The sequence below is a fragment of the Cervus canadensis genome, chromosome 1 (genome assembly GCF_019320065.1).
Source record: "Cervus canadensis isolate Bull #8, Minnesota chromosome 1, ASM1932006v1, whole genome shotgun sequence".
NCBI lineage: Eukaryota > Metazoa > Chordata > Mammalia > Artiodactyla > Cervidae > Cervus > Cervus canadensis.
In genome coordinates, this window is record NC_057386.1 from 8,904,117 (window position 1) to 8,921,717 (window position 17,601).

The 17,601-nt window shown below is 42.4% G+C and overlaps 1 protein-coding gene across 6 annotated transcripts in view; it reads left to right on the plus strand.

Annotated features, from left to right (window-relative positions):
- Window positions 1-949: 949 nt before the first annotated feature.
- The window catches only part of TNRC6C (trinucleotide repeat containing adaptor 6C), a 74,791-nt gene continuing 58,139 nt past the window's right edge, over window positions 950-17,601 (plus strand). For 4 of the 6 annotated variants that reach the window (XM_043462106.1, XM_043462128.1, XM_043462146.1 and 1 more), the window contains exons 1-2: window positions 951-1,010; window positions 1,735-1,756. The gene's annotated coding sequence lies outside the window, so the exon portion shown is untranslated. Of the gene's footprint in view, window positions 1,011-1,734; window positions 1,757-17,601 lie in introns of all 6 variants that reach the window. The other 2 variants (XM_043462117.1, XM_043462137.1) reach the window with 1 other exon arrangement.

Sequence of the window (17,601 nt, forward strand, 5' to 3'; positions counted from 1 at the left end):
GACAGGGATCACGCCGACCCTGGATCACGCCACAGCTGCAGGGTTGCTAGGAGACTGCCCCTTCTCCCTCCGTGGCGAGGGTCCTCCCCAGGGGTCCTTCTGGCCACATGCTGACCTCACAGCGGGCCAGCCCCTTGCTCCTGCAGATCCCTCTAGGGCCCTGCACTGGGAAACTTCTGCGTGGCACTCACAGGGAAGAAGGGCTTAAGGGAACACATCCATCATTGCGTGGCCTGTGCTGGAGGGTGAATCTGGAGCTGACAGGCGGTGAGTTGATAACCAACAGCAGCCTGCCCCGCGCCAGCCAGACACTTGTGCGACGTTAAGCTGTAGCTCATAAGCCGCCCGACTCTTCAGGAGTTGCTCTGGGCTGTGTTCTGCGTACCCTTCCAGCTGTTCCCCATGCTGTGTAGGGAGCTCTGTTTAAAAACAATTGGTCTGTCGAACAAACAAGGTGTGTGTAAGAGTAGCCTCCAAAACTCTGACTTGGTCGTTCTAGAGTGGGACCCAGGAGTCTGCACTTTTAATCCAGAAGGTGTGATGACAGTGGTCCCTGAGACAGAAATCCTGATCTGGAGCTGGACTGTAGGGACTATGTCTTTTTCTCCATCTTGTCCTCTAATGCTGCATACACTGCCTGATAGAAGGTTGGTGTTCAACAGATGTGGGCCGAGTGAATGGCCGCCACAAATGGCTGTGTGTTCTGGTACTGAAGAGAAGTGGAGCCCTGGAGGGGGCGGGGGGTGAATGTCCATGTCTAACGCCTCTTCTCAAAATATCCTTCTTCGTACCATGCGTGGAACTCTGCTTGACTTGCAACTTTCGGCAGCTAATTTTTTTTTTTTTCCATTTTAAATCATTGATTTCAAATGGACATTAGGCTAATACCACTTTTCTTTATTTTTAATAGGGAGAAAGAACAAGAAACACAAAAAGAGGAACATTTGATGGAAGAAAAGAAAAAGAAAAAGCAGGAAGAAAAGAAAAAGAAGGAAGGTGCTCAGAAAAAGGTTTGGCTAGAGTTCCTAGTCCATTGTTTCTGTAGTCCCTCTGTCTCACTGCGTTATCATAGCCATTACGTTAACAGAGGTTCAGTTTATTACTTTTGAAATCCGGTATGCTCTATCTAGAGTGCTGGTGACATAGATAAAGGGTGACAATCACAAAATGTCTTTTAAAAGAAGCATTAGAGCTGTGTTTTGAAGGATTTTGTGTTTACTGGTAGTAAAGAATGGCCATGCTATTTTATTTAAACTGAACTGTCCAAAACAACCATGTGTAAGGCCCATTTAACTGATTTTGTTAGAAAAGCTAGAAATAATATTTGCAGCTTTGGCAAGTGTTCTTTTACAACTTTTACTAGTAAATATTACAATTTAAAGTCATACTGTAAATCTTACCATCAGGCTTGAATTTTAGGTACAAATTACATTGTTTATTTTATTCTTGCCTGATTTAATGTACCTGATAGTTAAAACTGTTTATGTTTTAGTCTGTATTAAAATATAGAGCTTAAATGAGCTTCCAGATAGATTGTTTTGCCTTTGGGTCAATATTGGCACATAATAACATGTAGACAATTATACATTTTTTCCCAGTAATAAATTTTAATAAAGTAACTGGGCAAAAACTTGTTTTTAAAGTTTCTAATATTAAAGTCTGCTTATACACTTTCATATGGATGTGTACATCCTACACATTATTCCTAAAGAGTTTTTTGTTTTTTTTTTTCAGGCTGCTGATCAAAAAACCAAAGGTGAGTTTACTTTATTTTGGGGGGTAAATTTTATGGCAGTACCAAAGTTTATGATGATGACTTTTTAAAAAATTGGTGGTTAAACACAAAGAATCTAACCCTGCCTTTGAATCTATTTTTTACAATTCACTGTGAAATTCGTTACTTATCCCTGGTTTTACATCTGCATTTAGTTAGCATATGCTTAATCTAAAATGCCTACAGAATGTTTTATTAGGGTACATGTGTCTTTTTCAGTTATGGCTTCCTAAGGGAATATGCCCAGTAGTGGGGTTGGGTCATATGGTAGTTTTATTTCTAGTTTTTTTAATGAATCTCCGTACTCTTCTCCATAGTGGCTGTATCAGTTTGCATTCCCACCAACAGTGCAAGAGGATTCCCTTTTCTCCATACCTTCTCCAGCATTTATTGTTTGTAGATTTTTTGATGATAACCATCCTGAAGGGTGTGAGGTGATGCCTCATTGTAGTTTTGATTTGCATTTCCCTAACAATGAGATGTTGAGCATTGAAATATACACATTACCATATGTAAAATTTGGAAATGTGCTGTTTGATACCGGGAGCTCAAACCTGGCGCTCTGTGACAATCTAGAGGTGGGGTGGAGGGGGAGATGGGAGGGAGGCTCTAGAGGCAGGGGACATACGCATGTCCCTGTAGGGTGAGTATGTCCCCTGTGGGCGACTGTGGCTGAGTCAAGTTGATACATGGCAGAAACCAACACAATATGGTAAAGCAATTATCCTCCAATTAAAAGTAAATAATTTTTAAAATATATATATTATATTAGCTTTCTAAACAATGCTTTATGATTTTCCTTCTGATTTGATTTCCACCAATCAAGGATTAAGCCAATAATGTTGATCCAGTTTGTGTAAACAACCAAAGGATACTGAATTTCTTTAAAGCTTCTACTTTCTCTTTGCCAACTATTTTTTTTAAATTTTTTATTTTTATTACGCATCAGTCATCATCACACACAAGACAAATGCATCACAAACAAACCCCACCGTGTGGCACCGAGCGCAGACCGAGTGTGCCCACCCGCCGTTGATGTTAGCTCCAGGAAAGCTTGCAAGGCGGGATTAGATACCGCAAGCCAACTATTATAATAAAAGGAGATATATTCTTTCTATATTCTTCTCGCTTTGCTTATTAATGTGTGAAAGATTTCCTTTTTATTCTCCAAGTCCGGAATTGGCACTGGTTGTCCTGACGGGTGTGAGCAGGAACGCATGTGGTTCTCACAGTACCCTGGGTGTCTCTGCCCCATGCTGGTGGGCCGGCAGAAGGGAAGCCGCCCGGAGCCTCCTCGCTTGGTGCTTGACGTGCTCGGAGACTGGCCAGTGCTGGGGAGCACACACGCAGGACTCGCAGTCACCACCTCCGTCTAATTTGGGGCAAGGCACTTCATCTCTTTAAGCCTCAGGTATCTCATACTTGGCATGAGAAGGGTGAGGGGTGAGTTTCACACCTTGCAGAGCTGTCGTGAGATCCACAGGGCCAGGGCTCGGTGCCTGGCACAGAGCTCGTGCTTGCTAGAGGTTGGCTGTGGTTACTTGTAAGTTGTTTCTGTTGGACGCTCATGTGTAATTGTAGGCACAGACACGTGCTCCACTTTTGTCTGGCATTTGTAGTTTTCCAAGTAGAGTTTACGTCATCTCATTTGAACTTCGTGATCGAACAGGGCAGGTGTTAGTTGACAATGAAGAAACCATGGCTGACAGTGTGACTTGACGTGGCTTGCTCTTGGCCGAGACTTAGTGCGAGGACAGGCCTCGAGGGAGCCTGGGCGTCTGACCCCAGCGTGCTTGCCTCGGAGCTCTCACCGCAGAGCCATGGTAAGAGATGGATTTCATGTAAATGAATATTTAAAGACAGCATAGTTTTCAAAAAGGACATTTTCTCTCTCACGCTCTCAGTGGTTGTGTGAATTTACAAAACACTGGTCAGAAGGGCCCAAAAGGCTTCGGTCCATGGTTGTTTTGAAATTATGATCTTGAAAAAGAAATAATGATTTCCTATCATTATCATTTTAAAGTGCAAAATTATTGCTCTGAATTATCCATTTCCTTTTTTTTTTTTTTAACATTTTGAGAAGTTTTTACAACTTGATTCAGTGCCGGCCGACAATGTTCTGTTGTCACTGTAATTGTTTTCTCTTGAAATAGTAACAAATTGTTTATGATTGTACAGTGATCATGAATTACATTGCCCCGCCACTTTACAGAGTTATTATTTTCTATTACTGTTCTGATGAGTATTTTCATTGCTAACTCCAAACCCTACTGGGTTTTTATCTTCTCCTTTTATCTTCCCTGAAATACTGCTCCTTTGGGTACAATTTATCAGTAACTGTACTAACTATAACCAGCCTCAGAACAGAACATAATGATTATTAACATCCTTCTAAACAACGGGGGGAAAAATGCTTTTTTGAATTATAAATAACAGTGCTGCTAGGTAATTCATTAATAAATATTAGCAGCGCCAAGGTCTCAATTTATCTCAGGCTCTCCATTATTACTGGTTCCACTCAAAATTAACTGCCTAAAAAAATTAGTAAATAAACTGTGAGGTGGTGGTTCTGAGTTTCTAACCGGACCTGTGTGTCAAATAGCACAGGCTGGGCCTGACCGAGTATTGAAATACACTATACGAATAGTACGGATGCCCACACAGAACACAGACCTGCTTTGCAAACCGTCTGGCATTTTCCTGTCTTTCCCCTGCTCTAGAGTCTGTAGTCAGAGGGGCAGGCCCGCATTTGCCTTGGGCCCTCTTGTGCCCCAGCCAAAGAATGCTCAAACTACCACACAACTGCACTCATCTTAAACGCTAGCAAAGTAATGCTCAAAATTCTCCAAGCCAGACTCCAACAGCACATGAACTGCGAACTACCAGATGTTCAAGCTGGATTTAGAAAAGGCAGAAGAACCAGAGATTAAATTGCCAACGTCCCCTGGATCATAGGAAAAGCAAGAGAGTTTCAGAAAAATATCTACTTCTGCTTTATTGATTATGCCAAAGCCTTTGACTGTATGGAACACAATAAACTGTGGAAAATTCTTAAAAAGATGGGACTACCAGACCACCTGACCTGCCTCCTGAGAAACTTGTATGCAGGCAAGAAGCAACAGTTAGAACTGGACATGGAACAACAGACTGGTTCCAAAATAGGAAAAGGAGTACGTCAAGGCTGTATATTGTCACCCTACTTATTTAACTTATATGCAGAGTACATCATGTGAATGCCAAGCTGGATGAAGCACAAGCTGGAATCAAGGTTGCTGGGAGAAATATCAATAACCTCAGATACGCAGATGACACTCCCCTTATGGCAGAAAGTAAAGAACTATTAAAGAGCCTCTTGATGAAAGTGAAAGATGACAGTAAAAAAGTTGGCTTAAAACTCAACATTCAGAAAGCTAAGATTATGTCGTCTTGTCCCATCACTTCATGGCAAATAGATGAGGAAACAATGGAAACAATGAGAGACTTTAATTTTTTGGGCTCCAAAATCACAGCAGATGGTGACTGCAGCCATGAAATTAAAAGACACTTGCTCCTTGGAAGAAAATCTATGACCAACCTAGACAGCATATTAAAAAGCACAGAGACATTACTTTGCCAACAAAGGTCTGTCTAGTCAAAGCTATGGTTTTTCCAGTAGTCATGTATGGATCTGACAGTTGGACTAAAAAGAAAGCTGAGTGCCGAAGAATTGACGGTTTTGAACTAAGGTTTTGGATAAGACTCTTGAGAGTCCCTTGGACCGCAAGATCAAACCAGTCCATCCTAAAGGAAATCAGTCCTGAATAGTCATTGGAAGGACAGATACTGAAGCTGAAGCTCCAATACTTTGGCCACCTGACGTGAAGAACTAACTCAGGAAAAGACCCTGATGCTGGGAAAGACTGAAGGCAGAAGGAGAAGGGGACGACGGAGGATAAGATGGTTGGATGGCATTGCTGACTCAGTGGACATGAGTTTGAGCAAGCTTTGGGAATTGGTGATGGACAGGGAAGCCCAGCGTGCTGCAGTCCATGGATTCACAAAGAGTCGGACACGACTGAGCAACTGAACTGAACTAATATAGGTACGTGTATAACATATAAAGAGTTCTTTGAAAATGAAATAAACCGAAACTTAAAGAGGTGACGTTTCCGTCACTGAGAGAGTTAGGTCGAACATGACGCTGAATAGTGGAGACACTGCTGCTTCTGCCGTGCGCAGCGCCACAGGGCACGGCACTGACCGACTGACATGGTCCCGTCTGAGCTAACTGTCAAAATGAAAGCAACTGAAACTTCTACTGTGCTATCCGACGCACTGTATTCTATCGCCTTATTTATAGCTGTAGCCTCTCACCCAAGTCTTCCACTCCTGGACTCACTCAAATTGTTAAACTCCCTCCTACATTCCAGTGCCTCGGCCCTGGCCCTGCTGGTGCTGCTGTGTGGCGACAGCAGGGTTCTCTGACTTCTGGTGACTCTGCGGGGGCGCCGTCACATCTGGCCAGGAGGTCGAGACCTGGTTCTGGAAGCAGAGGCAGGACGGACCCCGCCCTGCTACTCAGGAGCTCCGAGCATCCCTCTCCCGATACAGGGCTGTTCTGGAGCACGATAGGTGCTGACACACAGCCGATGTGACAAACAGGTGAAATGTCTGCTGCGTGCCCCTCCTGGATGCTGCAAGTTCAGGAAGATTCTGGGCACGTCAGCCCTGCCATTGACAAGTTACACGGTGTCGGGGGCACCTCTCAGAGCTTCAGTTTACCCGTGTGGACACGGCAGACAGCGCCGACCATGACTGGAACTACTTCACGGACAGGGTGTGTCTCAAAGCCATTGCCGGTGAGGTGCCGGTCTCAGGCACCTTTGGGATTGCCTTTCTTTGGGATTGGAATGAAAACTGACCTTTTCTAATCCTGTGGCCACTGCTGAGTTTTCCAAATTTGCTGGTGTATTGAGTGCAGCACTTTAACAGCATCATCTTTTAGGATTTGAAATAGCTCAACTGGAATTCCATCACCTCCACTAGTTTTGTTCATAGTGATGCTTCCTAAGGCCCACTTGACTTCAGACTCCAGGATGTCTGGCTCTAGGTGAATGATCACACCATCATGATTATCTGGGTCAAGAAGATCTTTTTTGTATAGTGTATTCTTGCCACCTCTTCTTAATACCTTCTGCTTCTGTTAGGTCCATACCATTTCTGTCCTGTATTGTGCCCATCTTTGCATGAAGTGTTCCTTTAGTGTCTCTAATTTTCTTGAAGAGATTTCTAGTCTTTCCCATTCTATTGTTTTCCTCTATTTCTTTGCATTGACCACTGAGGAAGGCTTTCTTACCTCTCCTTGCTATTCTTTGGAACTCTGCATTCAAATGGGAGTATCTTTCCTTTTCTCCCTTGCCTTAGCTCCTCTTCTTTTCTCAGCTATTTGTAAGGCCTCCTCAGACAACCCTTTTGCCTTTTTGCATTTCTTTATCTTGGGGATGGTCTTGATCCCTGCCTCCTGTACAATGTCACGAACCTCTGTCCATAGTTCTTCAGGCACTCTGTCAGATCTAATCCCTTGAATCTATTTGTCACTTCCACTGTATAATCGTAAGGGATTTGATTTAGGTCATACCTGAATGGTCTAGTGGTTTTCCCTACTTTCTTCAATTTAAGTCTGAATTTGGCATTATACCTTTCTGCTTTCTCCTAGAAAGAGTAGCCTAATCCATTCTTGATAGATCAGTCTTCGTTATAGCTTTAATTATGCTTTAAAAGTTTTTTTATATCAAGCTATAACCATTGAACTTGAACTATGAATCTTCATTTAAAAGACAAATGAAGAATGGAATCTCACTGGAAGTTTTTTCATTTGCTAAATCTAATATATAGCGTGCTGCTTCTCCTCCCCTACTCCCGTCTGGAAACTCGGTGCCTAGAAATTCTGCTTTACAAAATTATAAGTAAAATTTTGTCTCTGTTTTTCCAAATCCTGATTAGCAATGTCCCTGTTAAGGTCATTTTCTTTTTACGATTCAGGCAAGCGAGTCGGTTCATAGGAAACACTGTGCTGCAGGTATTGGCGCCCCGCATTCACCCTGGTGTGTCTGCTTGGTGCAGCTCTGGAGCTTTTTATGCAAGTAGCAGATCCACCCTCACCTTTCCCCAGTTTCCTCCTCCTCCTGTCCCCCTGAGTACCCTGCTCTCCTAGGAATCTGAGCCTGTGTCTGTGACTGGAATTCTCTTCCTCTAGTGCTTTCTAGTCTTCGGTGGTGGTAGTTTTAATCATCCTTTCCTTATGTTTCTTCTTGTGATGAAAAATGTAGGTAATATTAGTATATTCTCATTGTTTCTTAAAAGAAGTTCAAGTTCACATGAAGTCCCTCCGTGTTGAGATATCTAGCTGTTAACATTTTGTTGACCATCCTTGAAGGCATCTCTCTATATATACATAAATGTGTATTTTATATGGGCTCTCCCTGGATTAAACCCTTCCCTGTCTCCTGCTCCTCAGGGAGCTGCACTAAGCAACTTGAAAACCTCTGTATAAGTCTGTTCAGAAACAAAGCAGTCCTTTGTAAATTCTGCTAAACATTGTCTTTGCATTGGTAACCAATGAAAGAGCCAGCTGAACACCATGCCTTAGTGAGACCCTATATGTTCTCATAGTTGGGGAAAGGGGATCAGATATAATCCTCTTTTTTTGTTTGTTTGTATTTTTATCATCCTGTTTTGAAATACCATTAGCTTGTGTCTTATATCCTTGCTGTAGAGTAGCTAATGTCTAAGTTTTAGACAGTTTATAATGGGTTTTGCTTCAGTAATCATTAATCTCTTCTTTATTTGAGGCACTGCCCTTAATTTGGGCAGAGAAAATAATAGCTTTATGATGTGATGACCTTATGAGCCTAAATTTTCTTATTGTCTTGTGGGTTTTTTCATGGATTTAAAGGGTTTTTTAAAAAGGATTAGCTATAATTATACTCATAAATTCGAAATGAATTTAATTTAGTGGTTTTAGCCAGATTTTCTCAAGTTCATAAAATAGAAAGATAAGGTTTCATACGGAAAGTTCAAAGTTAATTATATCATGTATAAAAGCGAATATCTTGATGACCCAACATGGCTCAAACTCCACATGTTTAATGATTCATGGTTTTGAGTCATATACTTTTAAAATTTCATACATTTTAATTAGTTTCCTAATCTTGCTCGAAAGGACTATAAGTTTTGCAATCAGGTATTCAGCTTCACCATGCATTCAGTTTCTAATTGTTAATTTTAAGCAAACTTTTATATGCTCTTGTTAATGTAAATCAATTGAAAGCATATTCTTTCCGTGCCTTACGTTGATTTTTTTTTTTTTTTTGGTTCCACCACAAGGCTAGTAGGATCTTGGTTCCCAGACCAGGGACTGAACCTGCACTCTCAGCAGTTAAAGCGCAGAGGCCTAACCACTGAACTGCCAGGGAATTCCCTAAACATATATTTATAAATCCCTTTCATTCAACACGAATGAAAAGTGGTGAGAATTGAGGTTTAAAGCATGTCTTCTGATTGCATAGTCAGATATGATAAAAATAAACAGAAATGAACCCACGTTTCTGCACCTCATCAGTTAGGTGGCACTTTTTTTTTTAGCTGAGGCAGTTTATTACCATTTGCTCAGTCTTTCAGGGGTCAAACACAATAAGCAGCAGTTAGTATTTATAAAGCAGCAGATCTGTGTTTTCCTAGTTAATAAAATTGGCCAAATTCCTTGAATTTACATGTATTCACGTCTACATCCACATAACCAAAGCAGATACCATTTTGAGTTTATGAATTGCTCTAAAAAGCAGCATCTGAAAGTCTAGTCAACATGATATTTTCTATAAAATATGGCATTTTACTTTTCTATCTACAAAATTAATAAAATCTTAGAGCTTGAAGGATCCTTAGAGATCATCCAACTCCTGTGTTAGATGGGAAATGAGATTCAAAGAGTTGAAATGATTTGTACAAGTTTTGACAGCTAGTTAGTAACAAAACTAGACTAGAATCTTCACCTTCTGATTGTCAATTATATATTTTTCTCCATATGAAGGACCTGGAGATGTAGGTATTGTGTATCTATCATCAGTATTATATCAGTTAAAAAAATAACTTAAGACATTTTCAAATAAGGCTGGAAGAAATTCCTAAAAGATTTGTTATGTGAGGGATCTTTATGGAATGATATCTTACAGGATTTTTAACATTAGCTATGTCATTCTTCAGCTGTGGTATTCTGTGTTTAAAGGAATTGTTTAATTTTACTATTAAATCCCTAGGGAAAGGAAGATATAATAAATGCATGAACATTTTTTCCATGGGAACAAAGGAAAGTGTATTAAGCTGTGGTATTTTTCCCCTAAATATGTAGGCAATTTAAAGAGATAAAAATTATTGGGAAAAAAAACTAAGGGATTTTATTTATTATATATATGTGTGTGTGTGTGTGTGTGTGTATACACACACATACATGCACACATGCATATACTTTCTTGATCAAACTTTGGAGAAAAGGAAGTAACCCCAGTGATAATTTGTGTTATCTCTTACAAGTCCCTTTAACTGCATCTTCTGCATGGGCCTCAAGTGACGTGAAAGTCCACATCTCTGGTTAGCATAACTTCCCTGACACATTAAACATAAAAGACAGTCTCCAGGCATAAAGTTATAATTTATAGCTCTAAGGGAAGCTTGCAATCTGCTTTCTGAGAAGTAATTTGTTTACCCAGATTGCTTGCTTTTTTTTTTTTTTTTTTGCAAGAGCTTTATTGGGTTATAGCTGACACACAGTAAACTGCATGTATTTAAAGAGAACAGTTTAATAAATATTGGCTGGTGCACACCTGTGAAACCATTCCTGAAATCAAGATCGCATCCATCATCCCTGAAAGTACCCCTGTGCCCTTTCCCAAACCACCTCTCCATCCTCTCTCATCAGTCTCTGGGCAGACACTGGTCTACTTTCTGTCACTACAGAAGGTTTCCTAGACTGTTACATAAACAGATTCATACCACTTGCACCCTTGGCTGTTTTCACTCAGCCTGATCTCATGATTGCCATCCCCATTACTGTATCAGCGCCATCTCTGTTATGGTATCAGGAGGTCATTCCCTTTTATTGCTGAGTAGTATTCCAGTGTTTGAATTTTTCAGTTTCTTTATCCATTCATCTGTCATGGACATTTGAGTTGTTTTCAGTTTTTTAGCCATAATAAAATAAAGTGCCTATGCACATTCATGTGCAAGGCTCTGTATGAATGAATGTCCTTTCATTTCCCTTTGGTAAATGCCTGGGAGTAGAATGGCTGGATCTTCTGGTAGATGGGTGCAGAACTTTTCCACAGTGATTGTCCCATTTCACAGTTCTTTGAATCCTCATCAACACTTGGAAAGTCAGTCTTCAAGTTTTAGCCTTTCTAATAGATGTGGTATCGCTTTGTGGTTTTGATTTGCATTTCCCAAATGGTATTGGACATTACCTTTATGTGCTTTTTTGCCATCTGTGTATCTTCTTTGGTGAATGTATATTCTAATATTTTGCTGCTACTTTCTGAGTTACTTGTTTTTTGACTCTAGATTGGTTTATAATATTAAATTGGCCTCTAGAGTTGGACAGAAAGTCCCATCAGTGCAGCTTAGTTTTCTGCATACCTCAGTCATTTTCCCTTTTTCTGTGTGTGCAGTTATTTATATGATAGTTATATCAGTAAGTATGCACTTGCAGTATGATCACATTTTACTCAGCTTTTGACATACCTACTAAAGATTGCATTAATAAATGAGCTAAATATTAGTCACATTATATTGCCTAGAGTTATCAAGTTCATTAATTAATTTGATAGTTTATAAATACCTAGCAGACAGCAGAGATAAGGTCTCTGTTCTCAAATAAAGATACTAATAGTAAGAGTTAACTACATAAGCAATGGATATATAAGCAAGTGAATGCAATAAAAATGTTCTGGGTGTTGTGTTTTATTTATCCCCCATCTTCTACCTGAAAAGATGTTAAGTTGCATTCATTTGATCATCTTTTCACCCAATGTTTATATTTCTATAAGAAAAGATAATCTTTCAAATAAGGTTATCATATTAAAAACAAATGAGAAAACTGGGGGAGAGGACAATACTGCCTAAGAGTGAGATAAATACCTGCTGGAGCTGGACCACTCCCCTGCTTGGCCTCTAGCTTAGCTGTGGACACCAGTACGAGGTGGGATGCTTATCTCATCTGTCAGGCATGAGCCTGTCCTACCAAAAAAGAGAGCCCCTGGAGAGTTTTAAGTGGTGGAGTGACAGCATGAGCTTATATTTTAGAAAGATCCCTGAAAGTGCCAGATTGAAGATGGATTAAACAGTTGGAGAGAGGGCTAGAGGCAGTGGGTACAGCTAGACCACTGCCTAGTCCAGCCTCTAGATGCTGAGTGGCGAGAGTAGGGAGGAAGGAAGCGGTCATGTTGACAGAATGGGCTGAAGTCAGAGACCAACTGGGCTAGTAACCATTTGATCCAGCCGGTATCTATTGAACACCTTGTATTTGCCTGGCACCATGCTGTTCACTGTGGGGAGAAAAAGATTTTAAAAATAGATATGTTTCACACTCTCCTGGGACTTAGAGTCTTGTGGGGAGTGGATGTAAGCATCAGTCACGATGCTACAGGTGTCGTGACTGACCTCCCCGAAGGAGAGGACTGTTGATCATGAGAGCACAGAATGCAGAAACCTGGGTGAGGCTGGGATTAGGAGGGGCGTCTTGAGTGCTGCTTCAGTGAGATCCCAAGGATGACTGGGAACCTAGGCCCGGGAGAGTAAAGAGGGCAGAGGGCTCCCCGTACGGAGGGAGCATCATTCTCACAGAGGCTGGCTGGACCCCAAACAGACTGAAGGCCGCAGGGCCTGGGAGCCATCAGCAAGGGGAGGAGATGTGGTAGATGGGGACGAAAGTGGTCAGTGAGGACCAGGACATGGACGGGTGGAAGGTTCCTTTTCCTGAGAGCAGTCAGGAGGCTTCTCAAACTGAGAAGTCAGCTTGGTCGGGTTGTCAGTGTGGTCGGTTTCCCTCCCGCTCCCCTGCCTTCTCTGACTACGTGTTGGAGTAGTTAACTGGGGCTCCCTCTTCTGGCAGGTTGTAGGATTCTGCACTCGGAGGGAGAAAAGCAGCTCAAGATGATTGCTATTCCACGATTTATTTTATTGAAGAGTTGATCTAGTGTTTCAAGTGTACAGCAAAGGGATTGAGTTATACATGTTTTTTTTCTTTTTCAGATGATTGTCCATTATAGATTATTACAAGATATATACTGAATATAGTTCCCTATGCTATACAGTAGGACCCTGTTGTTTATCTGTTTTATGCATAGTAGTTTGTATCTGCTAATTCCAAACTCCTAATTTATCTCCCCCTCTGCCCCCTTTCCTCTCTGGTAGCCATAAGTTTGCTATGTCTATGAGTCTGTTTCTGCTTTGTGAATAAATTCATTCCCACAATTTACTAACTTATTAAAACACATGCACGCAACCCTTTTGCACAAGGCAATATGCATGTCCTGGGAGAACACAGGTGAGCCATAATCCCATGGAAACCTCTGTTTTATGCGATTTCAGATTCATTGTTTGTTCCTAGAGCTTGTTCTGCCTGGGATGATTCTGCATGGAGAGACAGGAGGTCAGACTTAGAAGCTTGTCCACTCCCCAGACTTCTTTACCCTTTGTGTCAGTCCTGTGTGTCGCCTCTTTGAGAAGTGTTTCAAGTGATGGTCCATATTAAGGAAAGCAATGGTCCATATTATAGAAAAGCCAGGACTTCCCTGGTAGTCCAGTGGTTGAGAATCCTACCAGTGCAGGAGAAACAGGTTCTACCCCTGATCTGAGAAGAGTCCACATGCCTCGGGGCAGGTAACCCTGGGTCCTGCAGCTACTGAGCCTGTGCTGTCAAGCCTGAGTGCCTAGGGCCTGCGCTCCACAACAGGAGAAGCCTCGGTAATGAGAAGCCCGAACACCGCACCTAGAGAGTAGCCCCCTGCTCGCCACAAATAGAGAGAGCCCTTGCACAGCAACGAAGACCCAGCACAGCCAGAATTAATTAAAAGAAAAGCCAATATGTGCTAATTGCTGTATTGGCTACCTGCTTTAACAGGCTATTATCAAAGTTTTCTATTTCAATTTTCTGAATCATCTGGCCAGTGTTTAAAAGAACCTAGAAATGTTTGCCTGTATGACTGATAATACATTTTCTCAGAATGGAAGAATCCAAGGACCAAAACATGGTAACCTTTTAATGAAATGATTCTTATTGTTAATAGTCATTATTAAAGTAATTCTGCTGTAACATTTGTATTATCCAGTCTGATATATTAAGAGTAGCATTTAATTCAATTTAATACCTTTTAGAGAGGTAACTGTAATACATTAGAACAGAAAATATCTCTGAACAGCATTTCTCATTAGCAGCAGACACTAAGTTAATGTAGTTAGTAGCTAATGAGTTTGTGCTCATTTTGAGTTGGGCTCTAAAGTTGCCATGGTGACAGATCAGCCAGAAGCCATCAACAGAACAAATAGAAGGCCACTGCTCTGTACCCCCACCGGGACTGCGACAAACAAGGCAGATGGACCCTCCTTGCTCTCGCTGTCTTCAGCTTGCATCTCATTGTTCTCAGGGAACTTCTCCCTGCAATGTTTGTTGCTGTGTAGATTGCAGAAGTGATTGTAATAATGAAAATATTCCTTGAAATCTCTGATTGTTTCAGCACAGGAGAATAGTTCTCTTTCATAGTCCGATTTGCAAACAGTTAACATACGTATTTCACTAAATTTAAAATTTTAAGAAACTCTGAATCTTTGAGTATATATTCCGAAATGGCTGAAATTAATGCAAAGCTTTAAAATATTTTTCCGTTTCTTGTCATTGTGTGGTGTCTGTGCATAAGAGAAATTCTTTGCTTTATCATACAAAAACTTATCTCTCTTAAGTACTAAGATACCGTCAATTATAGGTAGAACATAATGGAAATTCCCTGGTGGTCCAGTGATTAGGACTCCAAGCCTTCACCACCTAGGATGCAGGTTCAGTCCCTCACCAGAGAACTAAGATCCCACAAGTTAAGCAGCATGGCCGGGGCAGGGGTGGCGGGGGGAGGGAAAAAAAAAATATATATATATATATAGGGCATGTGGAGTGGAGTCACTTAGTCGTGTCCCACGCTTTGCGATCCCATGGACTGTAGCCTACCAGGCTCCTCCGTCCATGGGATTTTCCAGGCAGTAGTACTGGAGTGGGCTGCCACCATGGATTTAATAATGTCTTATTGATGGTTGGCAGGTGAATGAGGAAACTATATTAAGTTTATACACCAATTGTAAGATGCATCCAAATTTCAGAAGCAAGACGTGTTGAAATGTGTAGGTTAAAAGGTCCCTCTAGTTAACATTTACCTATGAAAGCTTACTTTTAAAATATACCTCTCTAATCCATTGCCTGACTGCTTGTCAGTTTACTGTAGACTAATGAAGGTAGCCTGTGAGACTTTAATCCAGGGGTATGTAGGTAAGTCCTGTTATAGGAAATCCTGTTAGAAGGGAACATTTGTTGAATATCTAGCTCATAGCATATACTGTGATGCTGTCTAGGTGAGTGAAAGATTTAAATGTACTGCTTGCTGGGGGGAAAAAAAAATGAGCTCTTCACCAGAGCTGAATTGAAGGGTATAGAAACCACTCTAGCTATATTAAGCAGAAATGAGTTTAGGTGCAAAGAATTGGGTGCTTATACAGTCGTTGGAGGGATGGCGTGCCCTGGGCTGGGAGGCAGATATGACTCCCCAGAGGGCCCTCCAGAGGAGCTGCTCCCAGGGGAAAAGGCAGAATGCCCTGCAGGCCCCGCTGACTTCAAGAGCACTATGTCACTGCCGCAGCCCAGCTTTCAGGAAGCTGCCACCAAGACAGTGACTGGGAACCGGGAACCCGTGCAAAAGCCTCCACCATCTCCAGGGCAGTGCTCACACTTGGAGCTGGAGCAATGGACAGAGGGCACTCAGGTCACTGCTGGATCCTTGAAGCTGTGAACCGGCCCCTGCTGGCCTGTGGCTGGTGTGCTGGTCAGGGAGGGGGGCGCCTTTGATTGCTGCTTTTGTAAGGGTTTTAAAATGCCAGGATGGATGTTCATTAGCTCCTTATTCAAGCTCCTGCTCGCTCACAGTGTGTTCTTAGTTGAGCCAGTCTCTCCTCTGCTGTAAAATCCCCTTGCAGTGGCCCCGATGTGACGACCTTGAATCGAGTCTGCTTTACCATCTTCAGCAAGTGTCATTGAACTTTTTCTGTAACATAACATACTCATAGAGCACTTGCTCTGTGTCCGACACTGTTCTAAAGGGCTCTTCACACATGTTAATATTCACTGCTCAAAGAACGTCTCAGTAAGGTGTTGATTGTTACCCTCACTTCATCCTCCACCTTCCTGCATTTTACAGACAGCACCGCTGAGGGGCAGAGAGTTAAATAACTTACCCAGCTTCACCAGCCACTCAGTGGCAGAGCTGAGATTCAAACAGATGGGTCTGCGCTCATAGCCATGACACCACATCTGAAGAGGAGCCACACATGGGAGGGATAAACTCCAAGGCGTGCGTGGCCGGGACCTCCTGGGGGAGGTGACGCGTGCGGCCGTGAGAGGGAGAGAAGAACCTTTGATGGACTCAGCGACGTTTTCTTCCTTCTTAAGCTGGAGATTGGGTCCATGGAGGTTTGTTGACCATTTGGTCTCTATGCCTTTTTGTACTTCTTAATTATTTCCAAATAATTTCTCTTCTTTTTTTTAAACAAAAGAATGTCTTTAGTATGACTTGGGTAATAAGATGGAAACGCCTCAATGCGCCAGGCACCCCACCCTCCTCTGCTAAGTGTCTGATGAGCATCATAAGGTAGATCCTAGCAGGAACCCCCCCCCCCCAGGTGTGTAGAATGGGACGCAGAGGTGTTGTCGGGCACAACTCCTGGCTGTGAGCCTGTACAGTCGGTTCTTGATCAAGGTCGCCTGCTTGTGGAGTTTAAACAACCAGTTGCAGTCACAGCATCCTGGACTCTCCTTGAGTTTGTAATCAAAGGAGCCTGTCCTCAGAGAACTTCTGCCCAAAACTGGAGGCTCCAAGCTTGTCCATGCCCTGCAGCCTGGACAGGAACACCACGGGGTTGCCCTCCACTAGGCTGCCCCAGAGTGCTCTTCCAGCCAGTGGCCAAGTGATGGGGTCCAGAATGTACAAAGACTCCACTTGCCTCTCCAGCCTGGCTTCCAGGAGCCCTCCCCTGGGCGCTGAACTCCAGCCTCACGAGCCTTGTCTCAGGCCTTCAAGGCACAGACGCCTTTTCCCATTTCAAGATCTTCCCATGCTCAGTCCAGGCTGGTTGGGAGTGAGCTTGCAGACACACTCCCCTGGCCCAGCTTAGCAGTCACTTCCTCAGCAGAGATTTCTCTGAGTCCCTAATCCAAGTGAGGTTCTTTTGTCCCTCATGTTTAAGTTAGTATCTTACAGGAACCATATCTATTTATTTTCCTCAATACACTCAATGCCTGACACAAAATAGGCACTCATTAAATATTTCCCAAATAAGGAAATTCAGAGAGGGTAAAGGAGAATACTGACACCTGTGGGGGTGAAATTTTTAGCAGACAACAGGAGAAAAGTCAGCTTTAGCCCTGTTGACCCTGCTCAGCTTTCCCTGTTTTTCACAGCCCTTAGCACCTTCTGGTGACCACTTACCTTAATAGGCATCTTGTTCATCAGTTGTCTCCCCCTGCTAAGATGTGAGCAAAGGGC